This window comes from Schistocerca serialis, chromosome 1 (genome assembly GCF_023864345.2).
Source record: "Schistocerca serialis cubense isolate TAMUIC-IGC-003099 chromosome 1, iqSchSeri2.2, whole genome shotgun sequence".
Lineage (NCBI taxonomy): Eukaryota > Metazoa > Arthropoda > Insecta > Orthoptera > Acrididae > Schistocerca > Schistocerca serialis.
The window spans coordinates 915,379,306-915,399,312 of record NC_064638.1 but is presented as its reverse complement, the minus strand read 5'-3'; the positions used below and the strand labels follow the sequence as shown (position 1 = coordinate 915,399,312).

The 20,007-nt window shown below is 38.8% G+C and overlaps 1 pseudogene; it reads left to right on the top strand.

Moving 5' to 3' along the window:
* Window positions 1–11,666: 11,666 nt before the first annotated feature.
* Window positions 11,667–11,784, top strand: LOC126428485 (5S ribosomal RNA; annotated as a pseudogene).
* Window positions 11,785–20,007: the final 8,223 nt, after the last annotated feature.

Genomic DNA, 20,007 nt, shown 5'->3' with positions numbered 1-20,007 from the left:
AGTTATGACTTATAGCAATGTTTTTTAGTGTAATGTGTACTTGGTTTTAAGTTTTTACTAGTTCACACCTTTTGTACTATAGTCAAATTTAGTGCTAATTATTGCAACACTATGACGACTATGAAATGAGCTATTTATGATGTAATGACTATATTTGGCATTAGTGTTAAACATTTTTTCTTAGGCTTAAGTTATAAGTACATATACTTAAGTAGATACTTTGTTTCATGTTTTTAATGTACTGTGGTGGAGGAGAACAACCTCCAAGGGAACTCATCGCACTGCATTTCCTAACTAACTGCCACATGGACCTGTTGAAAGCGTGGACAGCATGGTGAGAAAGTGTGTTAAGGCTCATTAAGTGTGAAAGTGCTTGCATAAAATATGAAACATTGAGCAAGTGAAATTTTGTGCCTGACACTGAAAAGGGAAATGTATCTGACAGCAAGAAAGAGTAGTGACCCAGAAACTATCAAAAATTATAAAAACTACTGTGTTATATTAAGAAAAGTTATTAAAAAATCCAGGAGTATGTGTATCATGTCTGAAATCAGCAACTCTGATAATAAAATTAAAACAATTTGGAATATTATTAAAAGAGAAACAGGTCAACTAAGAGCAGAGGAAGACAGTATTACCATCAAATTGAATGAAAACTTTACGAACAAAAAGTCAGAAGTTGAAAATATTTTTAATAATCATTTTCTAAATGTTGTGGATATAGTAGAATCCAGGTGTTCATTAGAAGATGCTAGGCTGTTAATGGAAGAGGCCATACCTATGCAATTTGATACAATTGAAATCTCACCCACTTCTCCCTCTGAAATTAGGAAAATAATAAACTTGCTTAAAAGCAAAAACTCACATGGAATTGATGGCATTTCCAGCAAAATACTAAAAGCTTGTTCTCAACAGATAAGTAAGATTCTCAGCCACCTGTGTAATAGCTCTCTGGAACAGGGCATTTTCCCTGATAGACTGAAATATGCTATTGTTATACCTTTGCATAAAAAGGGGGATAGATCTGATGTCAACAATTACCGTCCAATCTCCCTTCTAACAGCTTTATCCAAAATTTTTGAGAAAGTAATGTATTCAAGAGTAGCTTCACATATCTGTAAAAATGAAGTACTAACAAAATGTCAGTTTGGTTTCCAGAAAGGTTTTTCAACAGAAAATGCCATATATGCTTTCACCAGTAAAATTTTGAATGATCTGAATAACCGAACACCACCCATTGGGATTTTTTGTGATCTCTCAAAGGCTTTTGATTGTGTAAATCATGAAATTCTGCTAGAGAAGCTCAAGTATTGTGGCATGAGTGGGACAGTGCACAAATGGTTTAATTCGTACCTAACTGGAAGAGTGCAGAAAGTTGAAATAAGTAGTTCTCGTAACATGCAAAGATCAGCACATTCCTCAAACTGGGGAACTATCAAGAATGGGGTTCCACAAGGGTCAGTCTTGGGTCCTTTGTTGTTCTTATTATATATTAATGACTTGCCATTCTATATTCATGAAGAGGCAAAGTTAGTTCTCTTCGCTGATGATACAAGTATAGTAATCACACCTGAGAAACAAGAATTAACTGATGAAATTGTCAATACTGTCTTTCAGAAAATTACTAAGTGGTTCCTTGTAAACGGACTCTCACTGAATTTTGATAAGACACAGTACATACAGTTCCGTACAGTGAATGGTATGACGCCATTAATAAATATAGACCTTAATCAGAAGCATATAGCTAAGGTACAATATTCCAAATTTTTAGGTATGTCCATTGATGAGAGATTAAATTGGAAGAAACACATTGATGATCTGCTGAAACGTTTGAGTTCAGCTACTTATGCAATAAGGGTCATTGCAAATTTTGGTGATAAACATCTTAGTAAATTAGCTTACTACGCCTATTTTCACTCATTGCTTTCATATGGCATCATATTTTGGGGTAATTCATCACTGAGGAATAAAGTATTTATTGCACAAAAGTGTCTAATCAGAATAATAGCTGGAGTCCACCCAAGATCATCCTGCAGACATTTATTTAAGGATCTAGGGATATTCACAGTAGCTTCTCAGTATATATACTCTCTTATGAAATTTGTTATTAACAACCAAACCCAATTCAAAAGTAATAGCAGTGTGCATAACTACAATACTAGGAGAAAGGACGATCTTCACTATTCAAGATTAAATCTAACTTTGGCACAGAAAGGGGTGAATTATCCTGGCACTAAAGTCTTTGGTCACTTACCAAATAGTATCAAAAGTCTGACAGATAACCAACAAGTATTTAAGAAGAAATTAAAAGAATTTCTGAATGACAACTCCTTCTACTCCATAGAGGAATTTTTAGATATAAATTAAGAAAAAAAGAAAAAAAACAAAAATATTAAAAAAATAAAATAAAAAAAATAAAAATAAAATAAAATAAAATAAAAAATAAAGAAAAACAAAAAAACACAAAAAATAAAGTTGTTATATTAACTTAAGTATGTTGTTAAATTAACCTAATTATGTCATGTATTGGAAAATTCGAGTCGTTCCACATCATTACGAAATATCGTATTCATGATGCATGGAACTAGTATTAATCTAATCTAATCTAATCTAATCTACTGAAATGTGCAGCATAATTTTTTTTCAACCCATGAGGATGTATTTTGTATAGCAAGACAGGACTTGAACAAAGAGGTATGCATTTTAAAATGTAATCTTCACTCAACAAAAAAGGGCATCACTGATGACGAAGAAGGCTAAATTTTGATAAAAGTATAATTTGTAGATATTTTGTTATCTGTATGTGATTATTTTGTATGGAGCTTTTTGTAAGGTCAATTCACAAAAGTATAAATTTGAAAAAATATATCTACTGTACTTTTTGATAAGATTTTTTATGTAACATTTTTTGGGTGTAGATTTTAAACCCAATTTCTGGCATCACTTATGGTCATTGAATTGCCCTTTTAGCTATTAGCAATATCTATCTGATCAATCCAATGAGGGGGTGATGTGATGAAGCAAGCTAAGATATTTTTAGTTCACCTCTTGTTTTGCAATCTGCCTCTTTAAATTCATTTTTCCATATTTAACTAATCACCATTAACATATGTGAATATAATCTGCATTTTCATAAAAGAGAAAGACTGGCCCTTGGTTTTAAAGAGTATAACACCAGATCTAATTTTAAGCTTAGTTTCACATATAAAATTGATTTTCTAATTTATTTTGACTATTCCTAGTTAGTATCTTTTGTTATAGGATGAAATCAGTAATTGTTTCGTAACATAAACTCTATTGTTGACTTATAAACAAATATAAATTCTGTACTAATTATAAACATTTGGGAGATGAAGCAGTACCATTCCGCAAGGATCTATTTGGCCTTTTCGAAAACATGTTAGCAAACCAGCCCTTCATTAATTACAAATTAATTAACAGTTTTGTCAAAAGTATTGTTTACATAACCATATATGTTAATTTCATGATTTCAACAAATAATTCGGTCTAAACTTTGTCACAGAAGAAACTGTTAAAAGGAACGAATTTTTCGATCTATTCAGTTAATATAATGAGTTAAGTTTTAATTGTAATTTCCATAAATTTAACTTCGAACAATGTGTAGTTTCGGTCCCTATTATTGTGAGGATGTATAAAGGACCGATTTTTGGTCACGGGGCAGTCAGTCCACGGCCGAGTTTTAGACAAGTAACCTGTACTGGTTGGAACAATAACAATGCTTCAACTTAACAGTGTAATAAGTGTTAAACAATTAGGCCGTCTGTTAAAACACTGACAGTATCTGCTCCATACGTACCTTTTTATTCTTCAAGAACTGTGGACTCTCCGGTTAGGTTTTTACTGCTTGTAGATGTTTAATAGTAAACTGTTGTAGCAGCATGTGGAGATTAGCATGCAAACTATTAATGAGGCTTATGGAAAGTTAAACAACAGTGCGCTGGCCGTATAAATGTGTATGTGGGGGGTTGTGGAAAGTAAAAAACAGTGAAACGCAACTGTGCATCTGTCGGCTACATTATTTACAGTAGCCCTGCACAAGTCCGCACGTACAGAGACTGAGCTCACGTGAATGATAAGTTATTTAGGTTGTAATGAATTGTAGTTGAACACTTTTAACTAATTAAATACGTTCTTTAGTGTACTCTTCAAGCTCACTATTAAAAAATTTTCTCTTATTTGCGTAGTGTTCTAGTAATCGCGAAAAGTTCGTTTGTTTACTTACTGCTGCTTAGGCCTAATTTTTCGACTGTGCATATTTAGCGTTATACCGCAACTGGAAGAGCATTTGCTGTAGTTTAACTTATTAAATACGTTCATTAGGGTGCCTTTCAAGCTCACTATTAAAGGTTTTTCTTTTATTTGCGTATTGTTACAGTAATCGCGAAAATTTAGTTTTGTTTATATTTCGCGGCTTTGCCTTAATTTCCGAGTGTGCTTACTTAGCGTTATACCGCAATCTTAAGAGCATTTGGTACAGATTAACTAATTAAATACATTCATTAGTGTGCTCTTCAAGCTTGCCATTATAGGTTTTTCTTTTATTTACGTATTCTTCCACTTATCGCCAAAAGTTCGTTTTGGTTACATTCGGCTGTTTGGGCCTAATTTTTGATCGTGCATATTTGGTGTTATACCACAAATTTAAGTGCATTTGGTAATAGCTTACTTACATATTAGTTTTCAAAACATATTTAGTGTCGTTTTGCATCTGTGTTAATATATTATCGTTATCACTTAGTAAATTTCTTTAACTAATTTCCAAACTACCATGGATACTAAGTGTGTGAACTCCAATAGGAAAGTTAGTTCAGGGGTTTTGTGCAGCTGTTGTGACAAGTGGTTTAATTGGGGAAATTGTACCGGCGTGGGAATTGGGGAAGCAAACTAGACTCTTCCATTCTCTTGCAGGATTTGCTCAAGAGATAGGATTATAGCTGAACAGGAGGAGAAAATGAGAGCCCTTCAGGCTGATTTGGACAGAGCGGGGGAGGAACTGAAGAGGCTAAGGGGGGAGGAGGATGAACAGCGGTGGGAAGTGGTAGCTGGGAACAGGGGCCACAGAAAGAGGACAGTGTCTGACAGTTTCCCAATTTGCACAACCAATAAATTTTCCTTGCTACCACAGTTAAGTAATGAAGAGGCTCCAGTAGAAGTAGATGTAGTTAAGATGCAACAGAATTTCACTAGGAAACCAACTGTTTCAAAAAAAGTCGAAAGTAAGAGGAAAGTTCTGTTGCTGGGTAGCAGCCATGGAAGAGGTGTGGGCCAGATTTTGCAGGAAAAATTAGGTGACAAGTACCAGCTCACAAAACTTTTTCAAGCCAAGTGCAAGTCTTAGCCAAGTGGTAGAGGATATAGGTTCCTTGTGCAAGGGATTCACAAAGCAGGATCATGTGATGGTAGTGGGTGGAGTGGGAAACAGTATTGATACGGACCGGGGCTACAGCATTGAGTGTGACCTGGTGAAAATAGCCTCAGCAACAATCTACACCAGTGTTGGGCTGGTGCCTGCTTTCGTGCAGCATGATCAGCCCCAGTTGAACCGCACTGTCAGGAGGGTAAATATGAAGTTGGACCAGTTGCATAGGGCGGCCACTCTGTCGGACATTGGATTGGTTCCTGTCGAGGCTATTGATAGGGGGGATTTCACAAGGCATGGCCTACATCTCAATAGGAAATGGAAGGGTAAACTGGCAGGGTTGTTAGCGAAATCTATAAGGGGGGACACTAGTACTCATCGATAAACCTCTTTTTTAGGATAATATCAGTGTCCAATGAGAAGTTCAGGCAGACAGGTGCTAAAGAGGTCCAAAACTCACAAAATTCTCACAACAGGAAAGTAAATAATAATGTTACCATATTTAACCAAAATATTGGTGGATTAAAGAAAAAAGTAGATTCTCAGAAAAGTAAAGTAAAAAATTATGTTACCATTTTCCACCAAAATATTCCAGGATTGAGGAATAAAGTAGATGAGCTCCTGGTTTGTTTAGATGACATTGAATCTAATAATGTAATAGATATACTATGCCTGTCTGAGCATCACATTGTGTCTGATATGGAAAAGGTAAATATCTGTGGTTATAAACTAGCTGCATATATGAGTAGAGAGAATAAGGTGGGAGGAGGAGTTGCCACATATGTCAAAAGTTATCACTGTGTAGAAAGCTTAGATACAAAAAAGTTGTGTCTAGATCAACATATAGTAGCATGTGCCTGTCAACTTAAACTGAAGGAGGGCTCTTTCATAATTTTAACAGTATATAGGTCCCCTTCAGAAAACTTTCACTTATTCCTGGAAAACTTGGATGCCTTGTTGTGCTATCCGTCAGATAGGGGAAAGCAACTTATTATTTGTGGGGACTTCAATGTTGATTCATTGAAAGAGTGTAATAGGAAGAATGACCTCCAAAGTTGTGCATTCAATTAATGACTCAACAATTAGAAACTTCAGAGAAAATCTTCAGTAGTTACACTGGGATGAGGTGTACAAGGAGCCTGATGCTAATTTAAAATATAACTTATTTCATGATACACTTGTAAGAGAATTTGAAAACTGTTTCTCCAAGAAAGTAGTTAAATATAATTATAAGAAACTATGCAAAAAACCTTAGCCTACTAAAGGAATAAAAATATCTTGTAACCACAAAAGGGAACTGTATCTAACAACAAGAAAGAGCAATGACCCAGAAACAGCCAAATATTATAAAAACTACTGTGCTACATTAAGAAAGGTTATTAAAAAGTCCAGAAGCATGTGCATAATGTCTGAGATTAATACCTCTGATAACAAAATCAAAACAATTTGGAATATTATTACAAGGGAGACAGGACAATCAAGAGTACAGGCTGATGGCATCACCATCAAAGCGAATGGAAACTTGATAAACAACAAGCCAGAAGTCTAAAACATATTGAACAATCATTTTTTAATTGTTGTAGAGAAAATAGGGTCTAAATGTTCATTAGAAGAAGCAAGGCAGTTAATGGAAGAGGCCTTACCCACACCATTTGATACAATTGAAATTCCACCCACCTCTCCATCTGAAATTAGGAAGATAATAAACTCTCTCAAGAATAAAAGCTCACATGGGATTGATGGCATTTCCAGCAGGATAATAACAGCTTGTTCCCAAGAAATAAGTGGGATTCTTAGCGACAAATGTAATAGCTCTCTGAAGCAGGATATTTTCCCAGATAGACTGAAGTATGCCATTGTTATACCACTGCATAAAAAAGGGATACGTCTGATGTCAACAACTACCGCCAAATCTCTCTTCTGACTGCCTTATCCAAAATTCTTGAAAAAGTAATGTATTGTAGAGTAGCTTCACACCTTTGTAAAAATAAAGTTTTAACAAAACGTCAGTTTGATTTCCAGAAGGGTTTTTCAACGGAAAATGCTATATATACTTTCACTAATGAAATATTAAGTGCTCTGAGTAACCGGAAGTCGACCATTGGGATTTTTTTGATCTATCAAAGGCTTTTGATTGTGAAAATCATGGAATACTTCTAGATAAGCTCACGTATTGTGGTATGAATGGGACAGTGCTCAAATGGTTTAAATCATACCTAACTGGAAGAGTGCAGAAAGTTGAAATAAACAGTTCACATAATACGCGAAAAACTGGTGATTTCTCAAACTGGGGAACAATCAAGAATGGGGTGCCGCAACGTTTGGTCTTGGGTCCTCTGCCGTTCTTAATATATATTAATGACTTGCCATTCTATATTCATGAAGATGCAAAGCTGGTACTTTTTGACGATGATACAAGTATAGCTATCACACCCGACAGACAAGAATTAACTGGTGACATTGTAAATGATGTTTTTCAGACAATCATTAAGTGGTTCAAATGGTTCAAATGGCTCTGAGCACTATGGGACTTAACATCTGAGGTCATCAGTCCCCTAGAACTTAGAACTACTTAAACCTAACTAACCTAAGGACATCACACACATCCAGGCCCGAGGCAGGATTCGAACCTGCGACCGCGCCTAGAACCGCTCGACCTCATTAAGTGGTTCTCTGCAAATGGGCTCTCATTAAACTTTGACAAAACACAGTATATACAGTTCCACACAGTAAATGGAATGACCCCATTAATAAACATATACTTCGATCAGAAATCGGTAGCTAAGGTAGAATATTCAAAATTTCTAGGTGTATGCATTGATGAGGGGTTGAACTGGAAAAAAACACTGAGGATCTGCTGAAACGTTGAATTCAGCTACTTATGCTATTAGGGTCATTGCAAATTTTGGCGATATACATCTCAGTAAATTAGCTTACCACGCCTATTTTCATTCTCTGCTTTCATATGGCATCATATTCTGGGGTAACTAATTATTGTACAAAAGAGTGTTCATTGCACAAAAGCGTGTAATCAGAATAATTGCTGGAGCTCATCCAAGATCATCCTGCAGACACTTATTAAAGAGCTCGAAATCTTCACTGTAGCCTCACAATATATATATTCTCTTATGAAATCTGTTATTAACAATTCGAACGAATTCAAAAGTAATAGCAGTGTACATGGCTACAACACTAGCAGAAAGGATGATCTTCCCTATTCAAGGTTAAATCTAACTTTGGCTTAAAAGGGGGTAAATTATGCTGCCACAAAAGTCTTTCGTCACTTACCTAATAGCATCAAAAGCCTGACAGATAGCCATATAGCATTTGAAAGGAAATTATTCTTTCCATTGTTTAAGTTCTTCGACTAGTTGTTCTCTGGCTTCTCTAAAACCTTTATTAAGTAAATTTTCTTCAGAATTTTCGATCATAAAAGAATTTCTTAATGGCAACTCCTTCTACTCATTAGATGAATTTTTGGATATAGAAAGTGAGTAATTTCACAACCTCAAAAAAAAAAAAAAAATGGTGTCATGTAATATTTTGTGTAATATAATATCTTGTATAGACACGTTCCACATCATTACGAAGTGTCGTATTCATGATCTATGGAACAAGTACTAATCTAATCTAATCTATAACCCCATTTTTTCAGTCAGTGTAGCAACGCAGTTCATCGACACCGAGGACAATCAACAACCGAAGAAATAAAAGCAGATGGGAACGCCACAAAGTGATGAAATATGGGTAAGGGGAGGTGTGATGTCCTTCCCATGGTGTGACACGTCCATGGCGGCGTTGGGCAGAGTTGTGGCGAAGGGTGGTGGCAGTGTGATGTCATAGCCCACGTTACACCTCAAATGAACTTCTGAGCTCTGTCCGCAAAAAAGCGAAACTATGTTTTTTACGTAGTTTATATAGTTTTCCATTTTAGCCAGATACCTTTCATCAGTTCAAGATGTTTAGCTGAGCTTTACCACCAGTTTTCCCTTTCTCGTTTCAGAAAGTCTCAAATGTCACCATATCTGTTCTGAAGATGTTTCGGTTTTGTGTGTCTTATGGTTGTAGCCCATATCCTCTAGATTTGTTTTGACGTCGTTGAAACACGGTATTTTAGTTTCTATTTCGAGTCAATGAAATACGCGTTGCATCGATTTTGACTAATTGTTAATTCGTATGTGATCATAAAAACGAACTCTACATTTGACGATTATGTCCTCATGTATTTTTTCTATTTTAGTATAAATTTTTGGTTTGGACTTTTTAAGTCGATTCCCTCTTTATAATTTGGAGTCAGTATACAAAGTAAGATCCTTCTCCCTTCTCATTCTAACTCTGCTAATACACCTCTCTCAGAGAGGCTAATACAATCAGGTCTATAGAAACACTGTTTGTTAACACAGCTGTAACTGCCCCGCCTTGCGCGCAGTCTGACGCTCGCTGGCGGCTGTTTTCGCGACCTCAGGGCCTGCGGGGAGATGTTCCGCGGAACGTGATTCACTACGAAACTAACTGGTAGTCATGGCCGACTTTATGCGGTCGCGATCAAGTTTTCCTCATTGTGTTGCCAAAGCAGTAGTGATATATTTAGCTGTTCACGTGAATAGGCATGATACCACGACATTATCGGCAATGTAGTGGACTTCTGTACCGTTTAGTATTCTGCTTACTAGCTACGGTCAGATAAGTGTTTGTTCAGTTCTCACGGTGTATGAAGCTTTCGCTTGTCCTTTTGTTGTCTGTTTATGCCCTCTGCCTTAAGATTTTGCTTATTTGAGGAAGCTGTCCATTGGCGGCACAGTATGCGGCAGAAAGTGGAAGTATTTTGAGTTGCTCTATCCGCTGTCACATCATCTGTAAACTTTCTTTGAAATGTGCAAGTACTGATCAGCCCCGGTTAGGTTCTATCAGCACCAGATTAGTGTTGTTGCTGGCGACTGGAAACCCATAAGCAATTGTCGGGATACTTCTCTAGGGATAGTAAAAGACAGGGGTAAAGGTTCCACTGTGACGTGCGAGTAGCGATTAGGTATACTGTACATGCATCACATATGCATTGTTAGTCCAACCGTTAGATTTCGTTCTGCTGTCGGTTCCCGCGAAGCTGTAGTCAGAGCCGGTGTGTAGTAAATGGCAATGGCATATTCGTATGTGTTCCTCCTTTACCACGGAAGCGTGTTCGGGAATCGGTGACAGCCCTGCTGGGAGTGGTTCCACTGTGAACTGCGGTTAATAATGAGGCACATATGTGTAGCATGTGTTTACTAGTTTAACAACATGAGAGATAATAATGTATAATTTGGCTGTCTCTGGTGTTGTGTTATGTCGTGTGAAGACGGTTTAGGTTTAGCTGCTGTATGAAATCTGATTCTGTGTCTCATCGAGGACACGAGTCGTGTTTACCGATGAGGAAATAGTTGGTACGTTTCCGAGAGGATGTGGTCTGTGCGCAGTATCAATTAATAACATGAGCCAACAGGTGCCACTCTTCGTTAGATACCCACTTAGTGACGTGATCTATGAACATGTTGTTTTGCTAGCTGTCTGACACAGCATTATATCTATCTGCTTAGTGTATTCATCTCGTTGTTCCTGCTTGTACTTACGTCGGCGTGTTTAATGGCGTCACCGTCGTGTTTCCTTGTAAGCGTTTCATGTGTTCCTGTTGTAATTTCTGGACGACTTGGCCGGCCGGTGTGGCCGAGCAGTTCAAGGCGCTTCAGTCTGGAACCGCACGACCGCTACGGTCGCAGGTTCGAATCCTGCCTCGGGCATCGATGTGTGTGATGTCCTTAGGTTAGTTAGGTTTAATTAGTTCTAAGTTCTAGGTGACTGATGACCTCAGATGTTAAGTCCCATAGTGCTAAGAGCCATTTGAACCATTTTTTGGATGACTTGTCTCTGACATGTGGTCTGAAAATTTTTGTTGTGCATTTTGAGTGCTTTTAAAGATGCGAGGGCCTTGAGGTTCGTATGAATATGTTTTGTGCTTGTCCATGTTGTTTGTTATGGACGTTATTTAGTTGACCTCGTATAGTGCTGAGAAACAACGGATGTTTGTTCTCACCGTCGTCCACTTCTCTGAGCGGCGGTTCTTAAGTATTTTCTAGAAGTAATACAGCAACAATTACGCTCATTTGGTGGTGCTTGAGTAGCCTGAGATGTACCTTACTGTTTTAATACATTTGATTTTAAGTTTTGGTTATCGACTTTTTAGTTTAAAAGGGGTTAGAAACCCACCTTGAACTGAGGCCTGGTTTAAGTTACGGCAAGGGCTGTGAGAGCGGGCAACGGCCTTGCCCCAGTGGATACACCGGTTCCCGTCAGATCACCGAAGTTAAGCGCTGTCAGGCGTGGACGGCACTTGGATGAGTGACCATCTGGGCCGCCATGTGCTGTTGCCGTTTTTCGGGGGTTCACACAGCCTCGTGATACTAATTGAGGAGCTACTCGACGAATAGTAGCGGCTCTGGTCAAAGAAAACCATCGTAACGACCGGGAGAGCGGTGTGCTGACCACACGCCCCTCCTATCCACATCCTCAACTGAGGATGACACGGCGGTCGGATGGTCCCGATGGACCACTTGTGGTCTGATGACGGAGTGCTGTGAGAGCAGTCGTAGTTTTTTGTAAGAGGCTGTTCGCATAGTGTTATGTAACAATAGGAAACGGAATGCAAAATAATAAATATAAAAGAAGAACTTGTTAAGGTTTTTCGATTTTATGCCAACACTTTCGTAATTTTTTCCTTTTAGGTTTTATTTAAATATAATCAAACAGTGGTGTTGTGCCTTGCAGTGTGACCTAGTTACTTATTCAGTTCTCCGTTACGGAGCAAGAAAGTTCCGTTTTCTCTGCATCTTTCTCTTTCAGCAGCCAATTGGGTGCGTACCATAGTTGCCACTCATACCGTGTCAGTGCGCCGGTTCGGATCAGCGTTTCCAGCACCTCGGTCAATGAAAGGAATTGGGCGTCTAAATGTTTGCCGTATCCAACAAACCGTTGATACGCTTTTAGAGGGAAAAAAAAACCAAATTAAAATAAGTGAAAGGAAATCTTACAATGAATATTTGTCAGCCCTCAACATCCCACTCAGCTCTCAACTTTCCGTTGCACGCCCTCTGCTCGTTTTATGGAAAAGTACTTTCAGTTATAAATGTTTCTTGCAGACTCGAAAACGGGACTAATAGCGTACTTGCAATTTCAACAACAGTGCGACTGATCATTGTTCACTTAGTCAAAGCACTTTCCGACTTTATGTGACAGTATAAGCAAAAATTCTACGACTAACCGGGAACTCGCCCTAAAATCTTGATTTCGCAATCTTCTCACCTCACACTCAACCAAAAACTTGCCATGGCTCCCCTTTTCCTGCAGCCGAATCGAGTCACACGATCTGAGGACTCACCTGAATTACTGCTGGTCTATGTCTTGAGTTAACTTGTTTCCTAATTACATCACAGTATAACAGTCGCTAAACCATGAATATTTGTAGTCAGTGCGTACCCTCTACTTTTAGTCCAGAAGCTCTCGAGTTACCTACGTGTTTGGCTATAAAAATGTGGCCTACCGTTTTAACAGTGGGCTGTGCTGAAGCCATCACAGAACTACGCCGAAAGACACGTCGGCGATGAAGTTGCTGTTTGGGTAAAGCAATTACTAGTACTACAGTCAGAGATGGTCTTAGTATGATCTCGGCGACTTACATACCACCAAATTTGTTATTCCTTGTCCTTCGCAGATGTAGCGCCTGTTAGCTGAAAAGACTGTACGTTGCATATAGTTGACTGATTGATTTGTGGGTTATCGTTCAGTCGTCCTGAATAACATACTACTTCTCAAAAAAAGTTAATCATCCAGAAAGGGAGAATGAAATGAAATGAAACTTCATGGGCACAGAGAATACGTGATGTTACTTCAGCAAATGAAAAGAATCATGTCAGATTTATAAAGAACGTGGAAGTATGAGCTCACTTTCCAGTATAAATTTGCACGACCTTTGCTCTGGATGCACCCACAGATTCGGTTAGTAAGGGTTACGTAAAATAGTTACATCCTCCTCAGAGGTAAGCCAACCAACAATTGTTGTAGCAGCTCCTTGATATTTTGGATACTGGTAATGAGACGGAGTTTACGTAAGTTCTGCTCCCACATACGTTCCATCTGGGATAGATTTGGTGATCCTGCTACCCACGGGAGTACCTCACTTCACGCAAACAGTTCACAGACACACATGCCATGTGTGGACGTGTATTGTTGTTGTTGTTGTTGTGGTCTTCAGTCCTGAGACTGGTTTAATGCACCTCTCCATGCTACTCTATCCTGTGCAAGCTTCTTCATCTCCCAGTACCTACTGCAGCCTACACCCTTCTGAATCTGCTTAGTGTATTCATCTCTTGGTCTCCCTCTTCGATTTTTACCCTCCACGCTGGCCTCCAATACTAAATTGGTGATCCCTCGATGTCTCAGAATATGCCCTACCAACTGAACACTTCTTCTAGTCAAGTTCTGGCACAAATTTTTATTCTCTCCAATTCTATTCAAAACCTCCTCATTAGTTATGTGATCTACCCATCTAATCTTCAGCATTCTTCTGTAGCACCACATTTCGAAAGCTTCTATTCTCTTCTTGTCCAAACTACTTATCGTCCACGTTTCACTTCCATACATGGCTACACTCCATACAAATTCTTTCAGAAATGACTTCCTGACATTTAAATCTATACTCGATGTTAACAAATTTTTCTTCTTCAGAAACGCTTTCCTTGCCATTGCCAATCTACGTTTTATATCGTCTCTACTTCGACCATCATCAGTTATTTTGCTCCCCAAATAGCAAAACTCATATACTACTTTGTCTCATTTCTTAATCTAATTCCCTCACCCGACTTAATTCGACTACATTCCATTATCCTCGTTTTGATTTTGTTGATGTTCATCTTATACCCTCCTTTCAAGACACTGTCCATTCCGTTCAACTGCTCTTCCAAGTCCTTTGCTGTCTCTGAGAGAATTATAATGTCATTAACGAACCTCAAAGTTTTTATTTCTTCTCCATGGATTTTAATACCTACTTCGTATTTTTCTTTTCTTTCCTTTACTGCTTGCTCAATATACAGATTGAATAACATTGGGAATAGGCTACAACCCTGTCTCACTCCCTTCCCAACCACTGCTTCCCTTTCGTGTCCCTCGACTCTTATAACTGTCATCTGCTTTCTGTACAAATTGTAAATAGCCTTTCGCTCCCTGTATTTTACCCCTGCCACCGTCAGAATTTGAAAGAGAGTATTCCAATTAACATTGTCAAAAGCTTTCTCTAAGTCTACAAATGCTAGAAACGTAGGTTTGCCTTTCCTTAGTCTTTCTTCTAAGATAAGTCGTAGGGTCAGTATTGCCTCACGCCGGCCGAAGTGGCCGTGCGGTTAAAGGCGCTGCAGTCTGGAACCGCAAGACCGCTACGGTCGCAGGTTCGAATCCTGCCTCGGGCATGGATGTTTGTGATGTACTTAGGTTAGTTAGGTTTAACTAGTTCTAAGTTCTAGGGGACTAATGACCTTAGCAGTTGAGTCCCATAGTGCTCAGAGCCATTTCAACCATTATTGCCTCACGTGTTCCAACATTTCTACGGAATCCAAACTAATCTTCCCCGAGATCGGCTTCTATCAGTTTTTCCATTCGTCTGTAAATAATTCGCTTTAGTATTTTGCAGCTGTGACTTATTAAACTAACAGTTCGGTAATTTTCACATCTGTCAACACCCGCTAATCATATAGTAAAGCTGCATGCCCTCGGGAAAAATTAGGGCTGTAGTTTCCCCTTGCTTTCAGCCGTTCGCAATATCAGAACAGCAAGGCCCTCTTTGTTAGTGTTACAAGGCCAGATCACTCAATAATCCAGACTGATGCCCCTGTAGCTACTGAAAAGGCTGCTGCCCCTCTTCAGGAACCACACGTTTATCTGGCCTCTCAACAGATACCCCTCCGTTGTGGTTGCACCTACGGTACGGCTATCTGTATCGTTGAGGCACGCAAGCCTCCCCACCGACGGCAAGGCCCATGGTTCACGGGGGAGGGGGGACGTGTATTTACCTATTGAAAAGAAGATGGGTTTCTAACCCCTTTTAAACTGTCATATAAGAGGTAACTTATGACGAGGCAGGATGTACGTAACGTATCGTTGTGCTGACACAAACCCCTAAATTACCACGAGCCATGACTTTATTTCATACCTGAGGGTTCCCCACGAATGTGTTGGAAGTAGGCTGTTTATGTTTTCTCTATGGAAGTAGGCTGTTTATGTTTTCTCTATGGAAGTAGGCTGTTTATGTTTTCTCTATGTAAGTAGGCTGTTTATGTTTTCTTATTGGCAACGTTACGTAGCGCTCAATATGAAAAATCACTGGCTGTGCTGTGTGCAGTCTGTGGCTGCTTTGCATTGTTGTAATACTCGCCATTGTAGTGTTAGGCAGCTGGATGTGAACAGCGCGTAGCGTTGTGCAGTTGGAGATGAGCCGCCAGCAGTGGTGGATGTGGGGAGAGAGATGGCGGAGTTTTGAAATTTGTCATGAACTGCTATATTTATATATGATGATATCAAGGTAAATACATTGTTTGTTCTCTATTAATATCTTTCATTTGCTAACTATCCCTATCAGTAGTTAGTGCCTTTAGTAGTTTGAATCTTTTATTTAGCTGGCAGTAGTGGCGCTAGCTGTATTGCAGTAGTGGGAGAAACGAAGATTATTGTGAGGTAAGTGATTTGTGAAAGGTATAGTTTAATGTTAGTCAGGGCCATTCTTTTGTACGGAATTTTGAAAGTCAGATTGCGTTGCGCTAACAAAGTATTGTGTGTCAGGTTAAGCACAGTCTCGTGTAGAATTGTTCAAAGGGGACGTTTCATATGTCGACCCTTAGCCGAGGATACCTCACTGGAATCTTCTGATTTTTTTTTCTTGTAGTTTGTGTAATTAGTGTAGCTTTTGTTTATTGCTAGCGCGTAATTGTAGAGAAAATCTCCTTTGTAGTTGCAGTCTTTCATTGTTGTACAGTAAAACAGGTGTGGCATGCATGTAGATTTGCACCAAGTATTTCGCAGCTGCAATTAACTAGATATTATTTTCAGTGCTATGTTAATGTGTTCCCCTATTTTTGCTCTTCAAATTGTGCTTTTCTATGTTATCGTGAAATATTGTGACAATAATGGCGTGTGAAAAACGTAATACTAGGCTCCAAAGTAAATTGAGAAATGACAGTGAAGACGAAAGCAGTGTGTTAGCGCCGCAGAGTAATGAATTAACTAATGTTCAAAGTAGTAATTTGGTAATTGTGCATAGGGAAATGGAGCGGGCGGCAAACAATGGTGTAGACAGTGAAACAATTAGAGAACTGGGAAGCATTATCGATCGATCGGTCGGCAACAGCTCGCCTCAGGAATCCGAAATGACAGGAAACAATCTCGCAAATACTGTAGATTCAGGTTTTGGGTTCCCACCGTTTTCTCAAATGAGTCAAGACACATTTTCCACTTGTCAAAATGTGAATGTTGCCGGTGCAACTTCACTGCCGAAAAGCACTGAGGAACATGTTCCAGACACCAGTGCATTGTTATTACAATTAATACAGCAAATGGGACAAACACAGCAAAAGCTTCAAAAGTTAGACACAATGGAACAAAATCTTAAAAAGTTAGACACAGTGGAACAAAATCTCAAAAAGTTAGACACAGTGGAACAAAATCTTAAAAAGTTAGACTCATTGGAACAAACTCTTGAACAAACACGTGAAGACTTAACTACTGAGTTACATAACATTGAATCGAAATGTCAAAAAGTCTGTAATGACGTAAAAACACAAATTTGTGAGCATTTTCAACCTATTTTTTCGCGGCATGAAAATGCATTACAGAATCACGAAGCAGCCATAAAAGAACTGCAAATTATTGTTCATGAAAATCATGAGACCTTGCAAGCTAAATTTGACTCAGTTGCATCTACCGATTCGGTTACGCAACTTGCAAAAACTCAGGATAACTTAAAGGACACAGTAGATTCGATTTCAACACAAATGGACACTCTGAAACTTGGTTCAGAAAAACACACTGAGGAAATGTGTTCATTATCAGAGAAAGTAGTTGAACTTTCGGATCAGCTAAATAATTTATCTACGAAGGTAGATGATAATCTGAATGACGCAAAACCGGTAGTCTTTAATGACACAGAACAGAGCGAACAAATTAGGAAACTGAAACAAAATCTGAATCAAATTGATACGCAACACCAAAGAGAAATCCGGGAAGTACAAGATCAGCTGACACAGGTAATACAAGAATTACGTATTTCAGAAGACACTCGCGCTCCAACACGGGAAGAGGAACTTAGAAATACGCAAAAGCCACAAAATAATAACACAGGGCATTTCGGTAATTATGAAAGAAATTGGCAAGGTACACCGAATTTTGAGATGGAACCGCCGACACGACGTAACTATGACCGAGATGCTACTCGCCGACACGATGATTTTGACTATAAGCTGTTCATTACTACACGTAAATTCAAAACGTTTAAGAATTCTGCCAACGACATTCATCCACAAGCGTGGCTCCATCAATTCTCTCATTGTTTCCCTCCCAACTGGTCATTGGAGCACAGGTTAGAATTTATGTGTGGCTACTTAGAGAATGAACCAGGTGTAAGAATGCGATCGGTCATTCACGATTGTCACAGTGAAGGAGATTTTTATCATGCCTTCCTCTCAGCGTATTGGTCTCAAGCGACACAAGACCGTGTAAAACATAGCATCATGATGATGAAACACTTTGAACAATCTGAATTTTCCAGTCTTGTCAAATATTTTGAAGACATGTTGCATAAGAATCAATATCTTTCAAACCCATACAGCCCCTCAGAACTCATCCGCATTTGCTTACTCAAATTGCCTGAACATTTACGACATATTATTTTAGCAGGACGTTGCAAAGATGACATTGAAGCATTTCAGGGTCTGTTACAAGAACTGGAAATTGACACTGACAATCGGGGAACGCGGAAACAGGAGCACAACAATTACAGGTCACATCTGTCACAATTCCACGATGAAAGAAATAATAACTGGACACGACAAGGCTATTCTCACAACACATATCGTGACCAAAACAGACACCACCCGTATGACAACCGTTGGCAGAGTAGTAATAATTACAGGGAAAGATCACCTCTCCGCAGTAATGACTATCACAGAGACAATCAGAGAAACAGACAATATGGGAACCAAAATAATTATTATCAAGGGAGACAGAATAACTTCAGACGCAACGGTCCAGCGCGCAGTTACGATTCAGGGAGAAATTCTCCACCACGTGACCGACAAGAAAGATACTATCAAATCTACCGACATGACGACAGACGATATGATCGTAACGACAGACCTGAATTGCATCAGAACTGGCGAGATTCAAACAGAGCAGAGCACTCTCGTCACGATGAATTTGTAGAAGTTAGGTCTCCAAATCCCAATAACGACGCGCGCCAACAAAGAGACAATAGGCAATGACTCACTCAGCTGGCAGCCACAATACGTACTTATGAAACTGACGACGCAGCTGCCGTAGCTAGTAATTACGTAAAAATGGAAGACATTAGGGACATCTTACTCCAAGAACACGACGTAAAACATAACAACATTGCATATCCTGTGATTCACATTACAGTAAATGACGTAAAATTTACGGCAGTACTTGACTCTGGCAGTCCCATTTCAGTAATCAGTGAAACAGCCTTTAGCAAGTGCAACAAATCGAACGATTGTCCCACACTTCCGTTACGTAAGATTAAATTGCAAGGTGCAATCTTTGGAAAAAGTGTAGATGTACGCCAACAAACCAACCTAGAATTCTTTTGTCAAAGCCACAGCTTCTCTATGAACTTTCTTATTGTTCCATTATTGTCGACGGAAATTATACTGGGAGTAGACTTTTTAAATGAATACAAAGCAATCTTAAGCTTTCACGATGCTGAAATAAGTTTAGAAAAAGAAGGTAAGTCAGTAGCTTTGAAATTTGAAGATTGGCTCTCAAACCATGACGAGGAAATTAATCGGCTTTACCTTCTGTTAGACAACAGTTCGGAATTTTCGACGGAACTTGACACTAACAATCACTCTGCAAGTACTGACAGGGATGACATCGACGGCATATTTGAAATTAATGAGTTACTTCAGAATAAAATTCAAGCAATTGAGAATTGTAATGACACTGATAGGCAGGACCATTTTGAAATTTTACAAGCACATTCCACAGTTTTTACTCACAAAACAGGAACAATCAAGGGATTTCAATACCAATTTCGTGTTCGTGAGCATACTAAATTTCGTGTTAGACCATACATAATTCCAGCACATTATAGGGACCGTGTTAGAACAGAAATACAATCTATGCTTGACGAGGGCATTATTGAGCCTGCAGTAAGCTCATACAACAATCCGTTACATGTTGTTGAGAAGAAAAATGGATCGATCAGACTTGTCTTAGATTCGAGACAAATCAATACTATCATTATTCCTGAAACAGACAGGCCGCAGACGATGGAAGAACTTCTTCAAAATTTTAATGGTGTAAAAGTGTTGTCTTCC